Source organism: Podarcis filfolensis, assembly GCF_964270895.1.
Source record: "Podarcis filfolensis genome assembly, chromosome: 14".
Taxonomy (NCBI): Eukaryota; Metazoa; Chordata; class Lepidosauria; order Squamata; family Lacertidae; genus Podarcis; species Podarcis filfolensis.
Window position 1 is genome coordinate 43761248 of NC_139616.1, and position 20734 is coordinate 43781981.

The 20734-nt window shown below is 47.9% G+C and overlaps 1 protein-coding gene across 1 annotated transcript in view; it reads left to right on the top strand.

Moving 5' to 3' along the window:
* Positions 1-1188: 1188 nt before the first annotated feature.
* Positions 1189-20734, top strand: part of LITAF (lipopolysaccharide induced TNF factor) — a 29889-nt gene continuing 10343 nt past the window's right edge. Inside the window, exon 1 of the mRNA XM_083585955.1 lies at positions 1189-1584. The gene's annotated coding sequence lies outside the window, so the exon portion shown is untranslated. The remainder of the gene's footprint in view (positions 1585-20734) is intronic.

Below are 20734 nucleotides of genomic sequence, written 5' to 3' on the forward strand. Positions count from 1 at the left end.
TGTTTGATGCATTACCGTATTTTAATATTTTGTTGGAAGCCGCCCAGCCAGATGGGCGGGGTATAAATAATAAATTATTATTATTATTATTATTATTATTATTATTATTATTATTATTATTACAGTGGTACCTTGGGTTACCTACGCTTCAGGTTACAGACTCCGCTAACCTAGAAATAGTACCTTGGGTTAAGAACTTTGCTTCAGGATAAGAACAGAAATCGGGCTCTGGCGGTGTGGCGGCAGCAGGAGGCCCCATTAGCTAAAATGGTGCTTCAGGTTAAGAACAGCTTCAGGTTAAGAATGGACCTCCGGAACGAATTAAGTACCGGTACTTAACCCGAGGTACCACTGTGGTGGTGGTGGTGTTATAGCAAGTTTTCCAGCACACAAATCATCGGGGGCTGATCCCGCGGTTGTGTTCTTAAAATTTAAGTCTCTTAACAGTTCCAGCGGCGCGGGCATCTCACTTTGCGCGCCCTTCCTTTCGCAAGAGCAGATGCTTGGATATATTTTCAGCTAATCCACAGCGGGCACAAGGAGGAGAGGATGACAGAGGACGAGATGGTTGGACAGTGTTCTCGAAGCTACCAGCATGAGTTTGACCAAACTGCGGGAGGCAGTGGAAGACAGGAGTGCCTGGCGTGCTCTGGTCCAGGGGGTCACGAGGAGTCGGACACAACTAAACAACTCAACAACAACAACAATCCAGAATTCCTTTTTTTTAAAATATTTTTATTCGAGAATTTTTCCATATAAACATAACATACATAAACATACAAAGACAAAAACAAAACAAAAAACATGTACCATTTCATATCCTAATTTCTTGTACCTTACTTCCCCGACTTCCTCATGCCTCCCTTTTCTGTATTCCAAATTCTTATCGATTACTCAGCAAATCTTCCCTTATTTTAATTTAGATTTAAACTAATCTTCCTTATTCTCCTTATCTTAACCATTGCTAATAGTAACCGTTTACTTTCCAGTCCAACATCATTCTAACTTTCATTAACTTTGTAATATTTCTTTAAATAGTCCTTAAATTTTTTCCATTCTTCTTGCGCTGCTTCTCTTCCCTGGTTTCGGATTCTGCTCGTCATTTCTGCCAAGCCCATGTAGTCTATCACCTTCATCTGCCATTCTTCCAGTGTGGGTAGCTCTTGCGTCTTCCACAACAATCCAGAATTCCGAGGCAACGCGCCCTGGTCCGAAGCGCGCGCCAGGCTCCAAAGTGAGCCCCGGGGGGACGGCGCCTCCACCGGGCCAACAGACTGCGCGAGGACCCCGCCAGCTCCAATCCGAGAAAGAAGCAAGCTCTCCCCGGGCCTGACTCCCGAGTAGAAAGCTTTGCAGGTGCGCCCGCGCGGAGCCTAGCAAGCGGTAAGCCGTCGGTGGAAAGGCTGCGCTTTTCCTTCTCCACCGACGAAGGGGCGGGCCGGGGCGGGCCGGGGGCGGTCTCAACACCGGGTGTGGCTGGGCGTCGCCCCCCCCCCCCGAAGACTACCAAAACCTTCGGGCGCTTCCTCGACGGCCCAACAAGCCCAGCGGACACAGCAGAGCAGCTCCACCCAACTAGGGCAGGTAAGTTCAGACGTGGCGGCCGCCAACGCAGCTCTGCGTCTCTCTCTCTCCGCTCCCTAACGAAACTGCAGACTCTTCCTGGGCTCGCTTTCTGCCAAGTTCTGTCCCTGGGGGGTCCCGTGGGTTTGGGGCAGGTGGGTCGGAGCAGCCTCAGCGACAAAGCCCCCTAGACGGGAGTGGCTGCAAAAAGCTGCGTCAGGGAGGCTTCTTCGCCGAAGCCTCAAGGCGCGTCGAGGAGTCCCAGGCTTGGGGGTGAGGAGGACGCGGAGGAGAAGAGGCTTGCAGAGATGAAATTGATGGAGGGGGATGTTGGGGGGTGAGGGGGTCTCTAAATGTGGAAAACAAGACAAGTCCACGCACCCGGACCAGGGCGGGGTTGCACTCCGCGTTTGGGTACTTCGAGGCAGCATCCCCCGTCGGGTTTTTCAGAGCTGGGGCAGAGAAACTCGATCCTTTCCTAGCTTTCTGCGGAATGGGACCCACCTGGAAGTTTAAGGGGCCCCTTTGCCAAACTGAGTCCGCTGGGAGTTTTAGCCCAAAAGACATGCAGGGACCCAAACTGGCAAAGGCAGCTCGAGGTGATTGGGGTTTTTTTCTGTTTTGTTTCCCAACTTAGGAGGGCGTTTGGGGGCGACTTTGGGGGCTCCTTCCAAGCCCGGCAGTGGCAGATGGGGTCCTGTGTGTGTGTGTGTGTGTGTGTGTGTGTGTAGGTTGCTAGCCTCTTCTCCAATTTTGCATCTGGTCATAGATGCCAGATGGCTAGGCGGTTTGCGCGTAGCTTCTGGGGGCAGCGAGGAGTTCATTAAGGGGAATAATGAGAGCCTGACCTCAACCTTTCAGTGGCTGTCCTTCGGACAGGCTCTGGGATCCTCAGCAGGGGTTGGAGCGGGGAGTGAAACGAAGATTGGCAGGTGAACTCATCTCTCTCTCTCTCTCTCTTTTGGAAGACGCTCTTCTTGCTCTCCAGCAACAAGGGGGAGATTGTGAAACTAAGCTCTGATACGCAATAGCTCTGGGGCTCTGCTGGATTTGGCAGCCCTTGCCCCATGTGGCATTGCAATATGTGGTGCATAGAGTGCACTTGGCTTCTTCTCAAAGGGTGACTCTCCTCTTGGCTAACGTTCGTCATGTTTCCGAGCAAAGGAAGCTGCCTGTTTAGAAACCAAGGTTGCCCACGCACCGGAAACCAAGGCTGCCCACGCACCAGTGGCGTAGCGTGGGGGGGCAGGGGGGGCAGCCGCACCGGGCGCAACATCTGGGGGCGCGCACGCTCGCACTCGCAGCTCTCTGCCCCCTGCTAAAATCCACGGGTTAGGGGGCGCAAATTACTTGCCTTGCCCCGGGTGCTGACAACCCACGCTACGCCACTGCCACGCACCACGTCTTTAAAGCACACACACACCCAAGAAAAGAACCATGGGAACTGTAGTTTGTTCAGGGTGCTGGGAGTTGTAGTTCTAGGAGGGGTAGGCTACAGTTCCCAGGATTTGGGGGTAGGGAGTTGCTTTAAATGTATGAAATGTACGCGTTGTCCCATCTAATTGGACCGTTGATCCATCTGACTCCATACTGTCAATTGATAGTGGCTCTCTGGTGTTTTCAAGGCAATTCGTGGGCAGAGTTAACCTGTGGAACTCCCTCCCACAGGAGGCAGTGACCTTGATGGCTTTGAAAAGAGACAAATTCATAGAAGAGAGGGCTGTTGGTGGCTACTAGCCAGGATGCCCGACCCGCTGGGAGCCTGAGGGCCCCATTCCTGCCTCTCTCTCCACCTGGTCCAGGGTGGGGCCTGGGAGGCTTCATAAGAACTGCTGCTGCTGCTGCCCAGCAAGGACTGGAGTGTTTTGGGGGAAAGTTTTGCCGGGAGTTTTTGCTGTTATTGATATTAGTTTTTTGTATCTTTATGTGGAAATTGTTCAGATTGGTTATGTAGTTTTTTGACATGTTCCGCCTGGCTTTCAACTTGAACTTAGCCTGACCTTTTATTCCCCTTCCTTCCCTCCCCCTCCCCTTTTTATGAAGATTACCCACTCTGGGATCCCACAGCTAATTCTCCCCTGGTCTCCTCACTGGCCCAAATAGGACTAACATAGCCAGCTAGCCCTGGAGATCATCTAATGTTTATTGGATGGATTTCCCCCCCTAAATTGATTTTTGAATTCTGAGTTTATTGATGTTCAAATTTTATACTGTATTTTATGCTTTTTGTTGTTGCATCAATTAAGTGTTTTGAATTTGTTGTTAGCTGCCCTGAGCCCGGTTTTCTGAACCGGGAAGAGCGGGGTATAAATAAAAATTTATTGTTATTTATTTTTATGACTACTTTGCTATGTTTGTAACTATGAAAATCTTTTTGTATTGTAAGCTGCCTTGGGCACTGGTTTAACTGTGGAAAGGCGGCATACAAATAAAATGATGATGATGATGATGCCTGTGCTTCCTCCCCTGTTGGAGACAGCAATGTTTCTGAATCCCAGCTGCTGGAAACCACAGGAGGGGGGAGAGTTGCTCTTGCGGTCAGATCCTGCCTTGGGTTTCCCACAGGCATCTGGTTGGCCACTGTGAGAACAGGATGCTGGGCTAGATGGGCCATTGGCCTGATCCAGCAGCCTCTTCTTCCATAGGTGTCCAGTGATCACACCTGGGAGCTTCTGTGTGCAAACCTACCTATGTGCTACGCAGTGTTAGAAACTCGGATATATAACCTAGGTGCCAAATGGCTCCTGAAACCAGGGTTACAGTCGCCAAAACTGAATGTCTGGATGCCATTTTGGGGCCAAGGGGACTTTTTGATTCCTGAAATTCATTCTGATTGTGCAGATAAAACAGAACTTACAGAATTCTACAGGATGAGGTATGAAAATGGTCTAGATTCGAGGATCCCCAGGCATGTACCTCCAGATGGTGGAGAGGTCAGGCACTATCCTTGCACTCAGGCATCCCCACTTGGTTGCAAGCGTCTGATAGCCAGGTGCAAAATGTGCCTGGCAAATTTCAAACGCTGCTGCTCTGGCCTTTAGCCAGAGGTTGAGCCTTAGAAATTCACATTGATGAGCAGAAGCTGAGCAACGAAGGAACCCGTTTTCTTGAAGCACAGCCTCCTCCCCATTGTAATTCTTGTCGGTTTCCCCCCGTTTGTGGGCTGAGGGAAAGGACCTGCTGCTTGGAAAACCAACCCCCAAATAAGTATGTGCAGAGGGAAGCTGAGTCATATGTGATTTCCGAAGGAGCCTTGTGCAACAGAAACCTTTTCTCCTGAGCTGCCTTTTGTAATCTCTTCCAAGCATTCGCGGTTGTGCTGCTGTGAATCGTTCCAGTTCCGTCCACCCTGTTTTTGTAACCAAGGTAGGCAGCAGGTGCCTTGTGTTCTGAAAGACAGTTTTGTCCAGCCCTGGCTTGACTTGAGAAATGTCCATATTCCGCAGGTCATCAGTTCAAGGGTGAAACAAAATCTGAATGCCTCTGGTTACCAAACAGGCTGAACAGCTTAGGGCAGCGGCTCCCAAATGTTTTCATGCCGCCACCCCCTTGGTACCGTAAACTCACCCCCAGTGCCCCTTACCCTATAACAAGCAGTATTGAAATTAGCAGTTTGCACGACCCATTAAGGAAGGTGATGTTATGGACTGGTTGGATGCAGGAGAAGGGTGGGAGGCACCAGCTGGGGACCCCCCCCAAGGGAAGAAGGCTCAGAGCCCGGGGAGTGTTGGTGGGACAACAATGTCATAAGAGGAAGAAGAGGAAGCTGACTTGTGGGGGGAGGAAGTGTTGGAAGCTGAAAGGGTAACAGGGCTTAGTGAGCAGGAGGAGGCTGTGACAGAGAGCAGTCAAGGACCAGAGGCAGAAGTCGAAGCTGGAGAGGAGGGAGGCCAAAAGGCTGAGAAGATTCAGGCTGCTGAAGAAGCCATGGGGTCCCACCCACTGCTGTGGCCAGCTCTCCCAGTACCATCAGAGGTATGAAGAGGGAGAAGCAAAGACAGACATGCTAGCATAGTCTCAGATTGCTTGGGGGAAACCCTGGAGAAGGAGGAGCTTTAGGGAGCAATGGAAAGGCAGAGACCTTCAGTGGTCACAACTGTTTCATTAGACTGAGATTTACTGGGAAGAGTTGCTGTGTTTCCTAGGCCTGAGCTGTTTTATTTCCTTGAATAAAGAACGAAGTTCACTGACGCTTTGTGAGTTACCGTTGACCTGCTTCCGACACCCACCCTGACAGATAACAACACGATAAAATTTAAGAAGAAGAAGAAGAAGAGTTTGGATTTGATATCCCGCCTTTCACTCCCTTTAAGGAGTCTCAAAGCGGCTAACATTCTCCTTTCCCTTCCTCTCCCACAACAAACACTCTGTGAGGTGAGTGGGGCTGAGAGACTTCAGAGAAGTGTGACTGGCCAAGGTCACCCAGCAGCTGCATGTGGAGGAGCGGGGAAGCGAACCCGGTTCTCCAGATTACGAGACTACCACTCTTAACCACTACACCACACTGGCTCTTTACTTTTAAAGAAGTAAAAAAAATTGCACGTTTATTCAAAATCCAAACTATTTATTGTAATTAATTCAATGAAATTAATGAACTTGATCCAGTGACACCAGCTATTCAGAGTCTAGTAGTCATTTGCACATCCAGTGCCCCCCCTTGCCTCTTAGTCTGCCCCCCCAAGTATTCCCGCTGCCCCCCAAGGGGTGGTACTACCCAGTTTGGAAACCACTGGCTTAGAAGAAGGAAGGAAGGAATTGATGGGGTCTCCATGCAAAATTGGGATGCCTCCACCAAAATTAGCAGCTTGGAAGTCGTTCCATGGAGGGTTTTTGAAAAATGAATTGGTTGCTAGTGAGTAGCGGTCATGAAAGTTGTTTGTTCTCAATAGCTTTTTTATTTTTAAAGGACATTCAAATCTTCCTGTTGCATATTCAAGGATGTGGCAATTTTTTGTGTCGCAAATCACAGAACAGTTTGAGAAAGTTTAGACGTCAGTACCCAGATTGTATTTGTTAGCAAAGGATTCCTTCTCTGAACTTTATTTTTGGGTGGAACTTTTCCAGTACAGTGGTACCTCGGGTTACATACGCTTCATGTTACATACGCTTCAGGTTACAGACTCCGCTAACCCAGAAATAGTACCTTGGGTTAAGAACTTTGCTTCAGGATGAGAACAGAAATCGTGCTCCAGCAGCACGGCAGCAGCAGGAGGTGGTGCTTCAGGTTAAGAACAGTTTCAGGTTAAGAACGGACCTCTGGAATGAATTAAGTACCTAACCAGAGGTACCACTTTACAGTAAGTGTGGACTGAACACAGCCTATGAAAAGCTACAACAATTAAAAATGCAGCCAATTTAGCTTGGATACGGTAGAGCACTGAACTGCAAAACCTTCAAGCTGTAATTATTTTTGTTAGCCATAATTCTGTAATGCTCTTGGTGAAAGCGGGGGGGGGGGGGCAGGAGCTTGGGACTGAGAGAGAGAGAGATAAAACTTTATTTGCATTAGCCAATGGCCACAGCAACAGTAAAACATTACAGTATATGCGGGAAAGGAAATTTGATATAAGAGCACAAATTAAAGTCCCGAATCAGCAGTCAGTTAGTGGCCCTTATTCTGATTGCCCCTGCTATGCACCTAGCAACCTTTGCTGTTATCTGCTCATTTTGATCTGATAGAAGAAAGGACATTGTGGCAGTGGTTGAGCGCCCTGGGATGGCTAGTACGAGTGGGGTGAAGATCTCATTCCACAGGTCTTTGTAGAGCGTACAGGACAGGAGGGCGTGTGCCGCTGTTTCGGTGCTACCGTCTCCACAAGGGCAAAGACGTTTCTCAGGCGGGATCTTTTGGAACCGACCCTCAAGTACCGCAGATGGCAAAGCATCCAGCCTTGCAAGTGCAAAAGCACGTCTGTATTTTGGGATAATACGTTTGTGCAGATATGGGGTTGGGACTGAGATGTAAGGTTGGCATACCTCATCTGTGGGTAGGAACACAGAGGGTGCTGCTTGAAATTGAGTCATGCCGTTGGCCCATCTGTCTTAGTATTACCCACACCGACTGGCAGCAGCTGTGCAGAGATTTTGGCTGGGGCCTCTTCCAAGCCCTTCCCAGAGATGTCAGGGATTAAACCCAGGACTTTCTGCCATGGGTGCTTGAGTTGAGATTCCTGCATTGCAGCGGGTTGGACTAGATGACCCTCGGGTACCCCTTCCAACTCTACAGTTCTATGCTTCTTCATCGGAAACAGATGCTCTGCAGACCCAAAGCTGGACACAACCAGCACTGGAGTCCTGTTCCTTTTCCTCCTTGGGCTTGTCTTTTTGCTGCTGAGCTGTGATTGGCATAGCTAGTTGAAGGCAAGCTCTGTCTGTGCCCAGCTTGGCCCCGAGTGGATCTGCTGTCATCTGAGACTCGGAGGCTATCCTGGCACATGTGCCAGTTCTGCTTTCGCTGATAGGCCTGCATTCATGCTGCTCTGAAAGCTCCTTTTGTGTCTTGGGTGCCTGGGATATGAATGCTGTGTTTTAAAAACAAGAATGATTCCCAACCCCCGCTGCCGCCGCTCATCCCGAAAATGAGCTTTCCCAGAAATGCGGGTGATGGGGAGCATGTTTGTGAGGGACGCAGTTAGGAGGGCATTGCCACTAATCAGTAGGGGCTGCGGTCCACATCCACAGCCGTGATCCCTTTTGGGGCATCTCAGGCAGTGTTAGAAATTAGCCAGGCGCCAGGTGCATTTTGAGACTGGCAGGGGTCCAATTGCGACCGTGCGGAGATCTCCGAATGCCAAGTTGGCAGTGGACATCTCCATTTGGCTGGCTCCTCCAGCTTTCTTTCTTTTTTTTATAAAATATTTTTTATTGATCAATTTCCACATAACAAATTATCAAACCATACATTGTTTCCCCCCCTCTTCCCTCCCCCCCCAAGGACTTCCCTCAGCTCCTCTCCCTGATTTCTTTTCACATATTTCCTCTGCATCTTATAAAATTGTACATATCCTTACCTATCTATTCATCATGTTATCAACCAATAAATTTATGGATTTATTTAACCAGTGTGGTGTAGTGGTTAAGAGCGGTGGACTTGTAATCTGGTGAACTGGGTTCGCTTCCCCACTCCTCCACCTGCAGCTGCTGGGTGACCTTGGGCTAGTCACACTTCTTTAAGTCTCTCAGCCCCACTCCCCTCACAGAGTGTTTGTTGTGGGGGAGGAAGGGAAAGGAGATTGTTAGCCGCTTTGAGACTCCTTAGGGTAGTGATAAAGCGGGATATCAAATCCAAATCCAAAACTCTGGATGCTTATTCAAAACCTGCCAAGGAGTCCAATTCATTTTGTTGTCTTTTTAGATAGTTTGTAAAAAGCTCCCATTCCTCCTTAAAGTCACAGTTGTCCTTGTCTCGCAACTTCTAAGTCAGCTTGACCAGTTCTGCATAATTCATCCATTTCTCTTGCCACTGATCTTTCGTAGGGGTTTCCTCATTCTTCCATCCTTGTGCTATCAAGACTCTTGCCACTGTTGTAGCATACATAAATAAATTCTTTGTTTGTTTAAAGAAGTCCTCCAGCTTTCTTAAGCAGGTCACCACAGTGGCGTAGCGTGGGTTGTCAGCACCCGGGGCAAGGCAAGTAATTTGCGCCCCCTAACCTGTGGATTTGCGCCCCCTAACCCATGGATTTGCGCCCCCTAACCCGTGGATTTGCCCTAACCCCAGATGTTGCGCCCGGTGCGGCCGGCCCCCCCTGCACCCCCCACGCTACGCCACTGGGTCACCAGAAGAGCTTACAGCTTCCTTGACTGTCGGACCCGCTATGGGTCTTGCCTGCTCAATCTGCTGGAGCCTGTCTTCACATACAGAGGAGTCCCTAACTCAGTTAGGGTTTGAGACCCATCAGCTCCCCTCACCAGGTTTAGCCAGCTAGTTGAAGAAATGTGCAGTGGGGGGGAGGGGGGCAAGGGTAGACAAACTACCCCAGAAGGAGCACAATGTGTCCCCTGCCAGAGGTACTACCTCTCCCTTAACACCCCATAAGAGCTTTAGTAAAGGTAAAGGGACCCCTGACCATTAGGTCCAGTCATGGCCGACTCTGGGGTTGCGGCGCTCATCTCGCTTTATTGGCCGAGGGAGCCGGCGTACAGCTTCTGGGTCATGTGGCCAGCATGACTAAGCCGCTTCTGGCGAACCAGAGCAGCGCACGGAAACGCCGTTTACCTTCCTGCCGGAGCGGTACCTATTTATCTACTTGCACTTTGACATTCTTTCGAACTGCTAGGTTGGCAGGAGCAGGGACCGAGCAATGGGAGCTCACCCTGTCGTGGGGATTCGAACCGCCAACCTTCTGATCGGCAAGCCATAGGCTCTGTGGTTTAACCCACAGTGCCACCTGCGTCCCTTCCATAAGAGCTTTACACTGATTTAAATGTAAAAAAAGCAGCCTTTGCCAATGTGCTGGCTGGGGCTGATGAGAACTTTAGTCGTATTATTATTATTATTATTATTATTATTAGGGTTTTTCGAAACCTGGAACTCACCAGAACTCAGTTCCGGCACTTCTGAGGTGGGTACCATTGCCATTAAAAGAGAACAAGGGAAGTGTTCATGGTGAGTTCTGGCACCTCTTTTTCTAGAAAAATAGCTATTATTGTTAAATTTGTATACCGCCCTTCATCTAAAGATCACAGGGCGGTTCACAACATAAAAAAAACAAAATGAGAACACGAAATACATAATAAAACACAAGCAAACCAATAACCCCCATTCCCACAAACACATTTAAAAGGGCGGAGGATGTTAGTCATCTCAAGCTTGGATTATAAAGAAACATTTTTGCCTGGCCCTTAAAGATAAAGGTATCTAAGCAGCTCTGGGAGATGAACCTTTGCTCTCCTTTAACTGCCTCTTTCGCAGCTGTGAAGGCTGGGGCAAGGCTGCATGGGTTAATGATCAATCACGTTATCAGTGGGGCAGATCCTGCATCTTGCTACTGGCCTGGGTGTGGCTCACCTTGGCCAAAGTTATCATATGACGTCCTCATGACTTTTGCTCATGACGAGGGCGAAGGAACAGCTCTGCGTCAAAAGAGTTTCCCCGTATCTCAGGGGTGGGGAATATTTTTGGCCCACCGGGGCAGATCTTTAGCTTTCCCCCACCCACAGGCCAACTTTGACAGGTGGGATGAGTCACCTACCGGCCAGTCACTGGTTGTCATGACGATGTCAGGTGACTGATAGGTGAGCGATCCCGCCCACCTGTTAGAAGTTGATCCATGGGGGGTAGCACTCTGCTCACAACCTGAGGAAGGGGAGCTTCAGCCCTGATCCCTGAAGTGATTTGCGTTGCTAGCAGATTCCACACACGGAACATGCTGGCAGAACAGTACCCAGCAGGATTAAACCTTCTCCATTGGCTGATGGGCAGGTGGGTGTGTTATCACTTCCCCCAAACGTTCAGCTGCTTCTTTCCAAGTCTTCCTCTGAGCGAGTCTTTCAGAGATGAGTTGCGTGTTGAGCACAGGGGCTTTTTAGTGGTGGCCCCTCAATTCTCACTTGGTCTCGAATTCTCTTTCAAAGTCCCTCTCCCCATATCCTCTGATACTTAAGGTGTTTATATACTCAGTGTTTCTAAGTGGCCTATATGCCAATAAACCATGCTGGGAACAAAGCAATTAAAAAAACCTCCATAAAACCCAACGGAAGCCTGAACGCTGCCTTTAAAACACCTGGAGGAAAGTCCATCCGGGAGGGGGTTTATCTAATCTCAGTTGGGAAGAAATTATTTTACTTACAAACTGCACCTTTTGCCTTATTCTTCTAGGCCTGTTGGCACTTGGGCTGCTTCAGTCTGGTTCTGTAATTTTATTTTAACCCCCCCTCCATATAACTGTACAATAAACTAGACATTGTAACATTTCCAGTTACAAGGAAGGGCAGGATATCTTAATATGATTATTCTGGAAGCTGCCTTCGCTACGTCAGGCACTCTATCCATTTATCTCAGCTCCTTCTATGCCGACTTGCTGGCGGCTTTCCAGGGGTTTAGATAAGGGCATCTCTGAGCCCCACCTCGTGGCTGCTGTGGGCCTTGAACCCGGGACCTTCTGGGCGCAGGGCGGTTGCTCTGCCCGTGAGCTACAGGCTATTCCCTTGTGTTTTCACTCCTGCGTTTGCTAGGGTTTGAAGGATTGGATTTTAAAATCGATTACATTTCCCCCCCAAAATAATTTTTATTAAGTTTTCCATCTTTGTCATATTCACATTTTGTACATAAATCTATAACTTAATACATTGCTCTAACAGAGCATCGACCTCCTTCCCTCCCTCTTTCTGACTTCCAAACATCATTCTGAGTTCTTAGAATTTCTATAATTACTTTTCTACCATCAGCGCGACGAACTGTTTCAAAAGGACTGGAACAGGTTTCTATTTTATATGAAAGAAAACTGCAAACATCTGCAAACATTTGTAGGTTTGAAATGAAATGTTTTGTAATGTAAATATAAGGAATCTGATTTACCAATAATAAAATCTATTACATTTTAACAGATTTGTGAGATCCCAGAGAGGACTTGCTTAATTAAGAGGTACCTAATCGATACAGCAAATAAATGATAAGTAACTTGGTTTGGAACCATGGTTTTTTTAAAAAGGATGGTTGTCTCTTCCATGTGAGGGGCTTTCCTGTTGAGGTCTTTGGTCAAGTTTGTTCGGCAGGATGGAGAAGAGGCACGTCTGCTTTGCATACCCGTCTAGCCCCCAGAGTACCATTTTCCTATGTTATTGTTTGCTTATGAACCACAGAATCATCCAGTTGGAAGGGACCCTAAGGGTCATCTAGCCCAACCCCCCCTGCGACGCAGGAATATTTTGGCCCAAGGCTCAAACCCAGGACTCTGCGATTTAGTCTCATGCTCTCTCTCAGCTGAGCTATTCCAGCTGGCTCTCCTTTATATCCCACCTTTCCGCCTCTCTCCAATAAGAAATGGTGGTGGTCACCAACTTGGGTGGCTTCAAAAGAGGATTGGGCAGTTTCATGGAGGAGAAAACTATTGATGGCTACTACCCAGGATGTCTGGGATGCGGGTGGCGCTGTGGGTTAAACCACAGAGCCTAGGACTTGCCGATCAGAAGGTCGGCGGTTCGAATCCCCGCGACAGGGTGAGCTCCCGTTGCTCAGTCCCTTCTCCTGCTAACATAGCAGTTCGAAAGCACATTGAAGTGCAAGTAGATAAATAGGTACCACTCCGGCGGGAAGGTAAACGGCATTTCCGTGCCCTGCTCTGGTTCGCCAGAAGCGGCTTAGTCATGCTGGCCACATGACCCGGAAGCTGTACGCCGTCTCCCTCAGCCAGTAAAGTGAGATGAGCACTGCAACCCCAGAGTCGGTCACGACTGGACCTAATGGTCAGGGGTCCCTTTACCTTTACCTATACCCAGGATGTCTAAGCTCTGCCTCCATAGCTGGAGGAAGCGATACTTCTGAATAACAATTGCAGGAAACCACAGGAGGCGAGAGAACTCTTGTGCTTTGGGTTCTGCTTCTGGGCTTCCCATTGAGGCATCTGATTGGCCGCATCAAGAGGATGCTGAGCTAAAGTAGCCATTGGGTGGATCCAACAGGCTCTTCTTATGTTCTTAAGTTAGTGAGGACAGGTATAGAGACTTTCCACTGTAAGCAGGCAGATGGAGCAGCAGAAACTGCAAGTAGCAATGTGTGAACTGTACGAATATTTTTTTGAAGCGTTCAGGCTTCCGTTGGGTTTTATGGTGATTTTTTTAATTGCTTTGTTCCCAGCATGGTTTATTGTCATGTAGGCCACTTAGAAACACTGAGTATATAAACGCCTTAAGTATCGGAGGTTATGGGGAGAGGGACTTTGTACAGCATTGAAAGAGAATTCGACACCAAGCAAGAATTGAGGAGCCACCACTAAAAAGCCCCCGTGCTCAACACGCAACGCATCTCTGAAAATAGTTTTCGCCCTTGCAGTTACTGTGGGGGGTGACCGGCCCCTGCCTGAATGAAATGATTGTCTTGGTGAGAGCCCGATTTGGAGGAAACATATGTCCAACAGCAAAAACGAAACCCACGATTTTCACTTTGAGGAACAGGCGGCGAGGAGAGGCTGGGGCAGTTTTTTTATTTCTGGGGTGGCTTGCTCATTTGGACATTGGTTTGTTTCTTTGGCCCATTCTTTAAAACTTCGCTTCGGGGAATTCCAGCTTCCTTTTCGAATCTTCTGCCTTGTAACTTACTGGGAGAAGTGATTCTTTTATAGCTGCTCGATAAATTGCTTCAGAGAGGCAAGAGCGTGTGATGTCTGAGCATTTGGGTTCCTGTCAATCATGGCTGGATTTGCATGCCAAATGGATGGCATCCTTGAGGCATCCGCCAATATCTAGTTGCCAATTCCCTCTCTGTTTTCCTTGTTGGGACACACTGCCTCTGGGAGGCTCCTTTAGCTACCTGGGAACCTGGAAACAATTGTGCCTGACTCTGGATTGATCTCCGGCAGAAATGTTTCTCCTTTTAAGATAACCATGCAAATGCCCACCACTTTATGAATGACGCTTTTCTCTTCGGCTTCCTTCTTGTTCTGTAACAATTGATAACCAAACTGCATTCCATGCATCCAGGTGTGGCCTGTGATACCTTTCCACCCGAGCCACACCTGCTTGCCAAACACCTGATGTCACAGTCGATGCCAGGCTGAAAACCTGGCTCAGACAAAGAAAGGTGTGTAGGCATTTTGGATCGGCCAAGACAGCGAAATCCTACGCCAAGTGCTTTCTTGAGGGCTTAACACGGCACTTTAACCACAAAGGTCTTGCAAAGAAATTTCGCCTGATGTCAGGTGACTGACAGCTCTCTTTGCCTGTCAGATTCGATTCACAAGCTGAGGGGAGGGCAGTAACCAATTTGGCTCAATCCTGTTCCCCACCCCTGCATGAGAATTTTCACAAGGCTGTCCTGGTGTGAGCTCTGTTCTCATGCTTTGCAAAGTTTGGCGAAGGTGCAATGAACCATGCATTTCTGCTACTTCCTCTTCAGGTCTGAGTCATGGCGGCTATTGCGGATACCTGCAGTTAGCACTTCCTGATTCAGGGACTTGTGATGAGATAGGACTGCTTTTTGTTGGGGACTGCGGGAGGGAGAGAAGGAGAGAGTCAAAAACAGATGCTTTTGACATTACAAAAAAAAACCAGGAACTAATTGAAGTGTAGGTGGGTTCCTACTAGGCAAGACACAGCGATAACAGCAAGAACCTTTATTGAACTACATAACTGGGAAACGGGCAAAGCAACTGCTTATACACATTCCTGAAAGCCTTGGCCACTCTCACTCCCCCCGTGATTGACTGTCTAAACTTCCAAGCTGCGAATCACAACTCCGAGTTCAAGGGCCAATGGCAGAGGCCCAAATCTGAAATATTCTGTGATTGGACACCACGTATCGAATCAGAACACATGAGCTCAGAATTCTTAGTCCAGACTCAAGCTCAGGCAGACACACTGAATACATAACACCTAGGTAAAGGTAAAGGTAAAGGTAAAGGGGCCCCTGACCATTAGGTCCAGTCGTGGCCGACTCTGGGGTTGCAGCGCTGATCTCGCTTTATTGGCCGAGGGAGCCGGCGTCCAGCTTCCGGGTCATGTGGCCAGCATGACTAAGCCGCTTCTGGTGAACCAGAGCAGCGCACGGAAATGCCGTTTACCTTCCCGCTGGAGTGTTACCTATTTATCTACTTGCACTTTGACGTGCTTTCGAACTGCTAGGTTGACAGGAGCAGGGAGCGAGCAACGGGAGCTCACCCCGTCGCGGGGATTTGAACCGCCGACCTTCTGATCGGCAAGTCCTAGGCTCTGTGGTTTAACCCACAGCACCACCCGCGTCCCATACATAACACCTAGTTTTTACTAAAGATTTTCTTGTGTTGCTTGCAATTGCTCCTGGGTGTTATTTGGCCTGTGCATGCTTGAGAATCCTCCAGCAGCCTTTGCAGATGTTTTGGACTACAACTCCCATCAGGCTGGTGGGATTTGTCGTCTGAAATGTCTAGTGTGCACCACGTTGGCATAGGCTATTCTACAGGCTATTGGTCATCCGTTGCAAGTCGAGCAAAAATGTGTTTCATTCCAGTTCAGCTGGAACATGGAATTCCCTCTCCTCTCGATTGCCGGAAATGTTGTCCAGCCACTATGCTGGGCTTCTGACACTTCCATGACAGCTAGCAACTTAATGAAAGGTGAGGTTTTCAGGAATCCGGGTGCTCCAGGATTGCATCATACACTACCAACCTCGTCTAAGAGTTCTGCCCTTATTTCCTTGAAAGGACAGTTTCCTAGGCGGAGGCTGGTTTCATGCTAATAAAAGCCTCAGAAACATGACTGTAGGAAACTTGCCTTCTCAAATGTTCCATGAGGTCTGGCTGGTGTAGGTATGACCGACTTGACTTTTAATTCCAGAATGTGACATCACCAGAAAGCTGTAAAGGTAGGTCAAGTTGTACAAAAATGCCCTGGGCTAAGCTAGCTTTTCATTTACTTCTCTCTCTCTCTCTCTCTCTCTCTCTCTCTCTCTCTCTCTGCAAATTTGAGGAAAGAAAGAAAGAAAGAAAGAAAGAAAGAAAGACAAAACATCAGAGTACAATAAATCTGCATCCATCTTAATTTACACATACAGATTAATCTGCGCATTCCAAATCAGTATCCAAACAAAGTTGGTGTTTATAGAAAATGTGTTCAAATATAACAAGGGCATTATTGTACAGTGGTACCTCGGGTTACATATGCTTCAGGTTACATACGCTTCAGGTTACAGACTCCGCTAACCCAGAAATAGTAACTCAGGTTAAGAACTTTGCTTCAGGATGAGAACAGAAATCGTGCTCCGGCGGCGCAGCGGCAGCAGGAGGGCCCATTAGCTAAAGTGGTGCTTCCGGTTAAGAACAGTTTCAGGTTAAGAATGGACCTCCAGAACGAATTAAGTACTTAACCTGAGGCACCACTGTATTTTCAGCTGATGAAGACTATCACGAAACAGTAGTATCATTTCGGAAACACTGTCCTTGAGACTTTTGGGGCGTTTTCCGTTGGAACTTTTGAAAAACATTTGAGAAAACCTTACTTTTTAGAATTTTGAGACATCTCTTGTTGAAACCTTTGAATAACCATTGTGAGACTGACCTTTGACGCCTATTTTCAGCGCACGTCTTGACGTTCTGCGCCACTAGTCTGTTACTTTATATATATGAACTCCAGTAGATTTATTTCTACCTTTTGAATGATATCATTATTCTATTACATATGATTTAACAGTTATTAGCCTACGTGTTGTGTCTATATTTCTGTGATCGGCCGTGGACTCAGCAGGATTGTGAATGGCTGCCTGTCCCCAAAGAGGAACCGCTAGCCAGAAACTGATGGAGAGGAACTTGAAAACGTGATGCTTCAGCTTTCTCCTTCTTCCCATGTTCACTTTCTAGTCCAATGACATTGTCAAAGTGGAAGGAACTCTTTTCAGTTCCTCTCTTGCACCTTCCTTGTGTTATAAGAAAGAACTGCCCCCTTTCCCTTATGGGGTATCTAAGAGCCCTTATAGAGTCCTTAAGTGGGTTCCCTATTGGTAGGAGAAAATAACAGAGGCCAACCAGAGAATATTGAGAAGCAAAGCAGCTAGTAAGCCTGATCTTTATTAAACTTTTGCAACAGGGTCCTCACTCACCACATGCAGGAGGTAGGAGCGAACCCAGAACAATGGTGCGCAAGCCTTTATATAGACTTTGGAAACAAAATAATAAAAAATCCTTCCAGTAGCACCTTAGAGACCAAGTAAGTTTGTTATTGGTATGAGCTTTCGTGTGCATGCACACTTCTTCAGATACCACAAAATACCACCAATAATTATTTCCTAATAGAGTCGTAGCTTGGTTTTCGAACAGCTTAGTTCTCAAACATTTTGGCTCCCGAACGCCACAAACCCAGAAGTGAATGTTCCAGTTTGTGAACTATTTTTGGAAGCCGAACGTCCGACGGGGCTTCCGTGGCTTTTGATTGGCTGGAGGAGCTTCCGGCAGCCAATCAAAAGCTGCACTTTGGTTTCCGAACGTTTTGGAAGTCGAATGGACTTCCGGAACAGATTCCATTCGACTTCCAAGGTACAACTGTACTGAAGATATTGCTTGGTCACAGTTATAGCTAACACTTTTCTTTTTATTGAGCTATACATCTTACTACTTTTTGCACCTGCATTTTCAAAAAAATCTGTAAACATATCCTTAAAAAATAATTGAGCATCAGATCGCATGTGAGGATGTCAAGTTGCTTAACACTGGGGGGGGGGGGGTTGGTTTGTGGCCTTGTTTCTTCTTGCCTAATTTTTGGCACATGAAGTCCCAGAACCACTGAGAAAGATCCCAAGTGTGTTTGTGTTAATATTTCCAGTAACACTTCCAAGAATTATGGGAAACAAAGAAAGAGAGGGGGGAAGGAAGCAGCGTAGATAACCGTAAAATCTGACACAGGCGGAGTCATTAGAGTGGAGAGTTCTCTGGCTTCCATCAGTTCTAAGAATAAAACCGCAAGTAAATCATTGCATGCACATCTGCCACGGCTGGCTAGATGCTAATCACTTATCTGGCCTCTCCTGGCAAAACATCTCTATTCAGTGGTTGCATTTGAGGGCTGCCCTATGAAATTCTACGGGCTCGTTTTAGAGCTTTGGGTTCAGAATCCCTGACAAGTGAGGCTGACAAAAAACATTTCAGTTTGCACTGCTCCTGGTCAGCGCTAGAAACTCAGATCCAGTGGTACCTTGGTTTTTGAACATCTCGGAAGTCAAACGTTTCGGTTTTCGAAGGCCGAAAACCCAGAAGTAACTGTTTCCGTTTCTGAACGCTTATTGGAAGTCGAACATACCATGCGGCTTCCGTATTGAGTTTTCCGGAAGTAAATGCTCTGGTTTTCAAATGTTTCAGAAGTTGAACGGTCTTCCGGAGCAGATTACTTTTGAAAACCGAGGTACCACTGTATAGGCCAGGCACCAAATGGCTTTTTAAACCAGGGTTGCAGTCGCCAAAATGCAGGGGCGACTTGCCCATAGAGGCAAGTGGTGTGGGGCGCCGGGGTGCCAAGTTCTGGAGGGCGCCAGGGAAGAGGCGGAGGCTGGGCCTCCTGGTATCAACTCGCCACCCTCACCCACCTCTGCCATGCTGTGCCGAAGCAGTGCCGCGCCTGAGGCCTCTGCCTGCCATGGCCATCACGGCACAGGCGCCAGGGAAGAGGCAGACACTGGGCGCAGCACCTCCCAGCACCAGCTCACCGCCCTTGCCCACCTCGCTGAAGCAGCACCGCGCCCAGAGCCTTCACATTTTCCCCACCGGAGCAGCCACCCTCCAGCTGCTTCCCGCATCCTCCAGCCCCGCAAAGCTGCCGGCAGTGCCGTAAAAAGGTCAGCAACTCTGGGAAATGGGGCAGGGGCACGCCAGAGGGATCTTTGCACCACGGCACCGGATATACGTAATACGGCCCTGCCAAAATGGAATGTCTAGTTGCCGTTTTTGGGCAGGACGGCTCTCAAGTCTTATTGTCCAGATGATGGACTGGCTGTGATGGATGATCAGTTAAATATCTGGCTGGTTCATATGACAACCTCGGGCTTGGTTAAGAACTCTGAGAACTTAAAGAACCAAAGTCACTTGGTCCAGGGGTAGTCCACATATACATGGGCCTGTCCCTAACGCTTTTTCTTAATGGCGACATGGCCTTTTTACTGGAGGTGTTGCCAAGGTTGAACTGGGACCCACTGCATGCAAAAGAGGATGATTTATGACTTACAGAGCGCGCTATAGATCTGCATTCATAAACACTTGAGTTAGCTATTCTTTCCTCCGTGTGGGAAAAAAGCTGTTTATTTTCTGCTCATGCTTTGAGGTTAAGGAATTTTCTGTGACTGTAAAGGTCCGAATAATAACACTACTAATAATTTTATTATTTATACCCCACCCATGTGCTCTGAAGTTTTGCACTCTTGCCAGGTTGGAAAGCTACACCAGGTCCTTGGTGACAGGTTCTGAGGGTTTCTCTTTTTCTCTCCCTTCTGTTACTTTACAATATTACAAGGCGGGGCCTGGACCAGGTAAATTCAGCCCGGTTAGTCTGGGTGAGAGCAAGTTCCGATTGGCTGGGGGTTCCGCTCAGTTAGGAGTTAACTGTCATTGTGGCAGGAAGTTATGTTTTGGCTGTAGGCTCTTACTCAGAAGACCTTTAGGCAGACTGGGCAGCAGCATAGCAGGGCCCAGGAGTCACGACTCAGGAATTAGGAGCAGAATAAGGAGTTCTGCAGTGGCGAGGATGTCCCAACGAGTCCCCCTGCTTGTCCCGCCAAGCTTTTTAAGACAAGAGCTCGCTTGCAAAACACTCTTGCCTTGCAGGAATGTCGAGACAGCAGGGTTGGTCGCGGTGAGTTCTGTGCTCCTATCTGCAAAGGCAGTGCCTTTGGCTGGATGGAAAGGTTACAGCTTTCTGTTCAGGGTGCTGCTCAGTCGCTGCTGCCTCTTATATCTTTCCGCAGGGCCGGCAAGACAGAGTTGTTCCGCCTGGCCTTTGGTTTGGACTCATTCTGACCCTTATGTTTCCCTCCCCTTACGGTTTTGACCTATGGGCTAATTTTAAAACGAGGCTGCATTATACCCTGTATTTTAAATTGCTTTATTTTTTTTTCTATTATGTTTTTATTGTAATTTTATTGGTGTTAGCTGCCCTGAGCCCGGCTTTGGCCGGGGAGCGCGGGGTATAAATAAAATTTATTATTATTATTTTTTATTATTATTAGCCTTCTCCCCACACAAGCTGATTAAAGCCCTCCCCAGCCCACATCAAGGTTCTCCGCTGCATAGGAAGGTTAGAGAGGAGACTTGGTATCCCACTTCCCTTTCCACAGTGGCTGAAATTTGGGATGGAAAGGTGAGGCCGAGCTCCCAGGTCCCTATTCCAGTGGTTCTCAAAGGGTGAGGCAGGAGAGGATGGCAAGTGTGGCAGGAAGATTCAAGGACAGCCAAAGAAACATTTAAACATTTCAGTGTATATTGTAGTATAGTATCAATCTTTTTTATTTTATTTGCAGAATGGGGGTAGACATATTTTCAAGATAAGAGCAAAAGCATCAGAA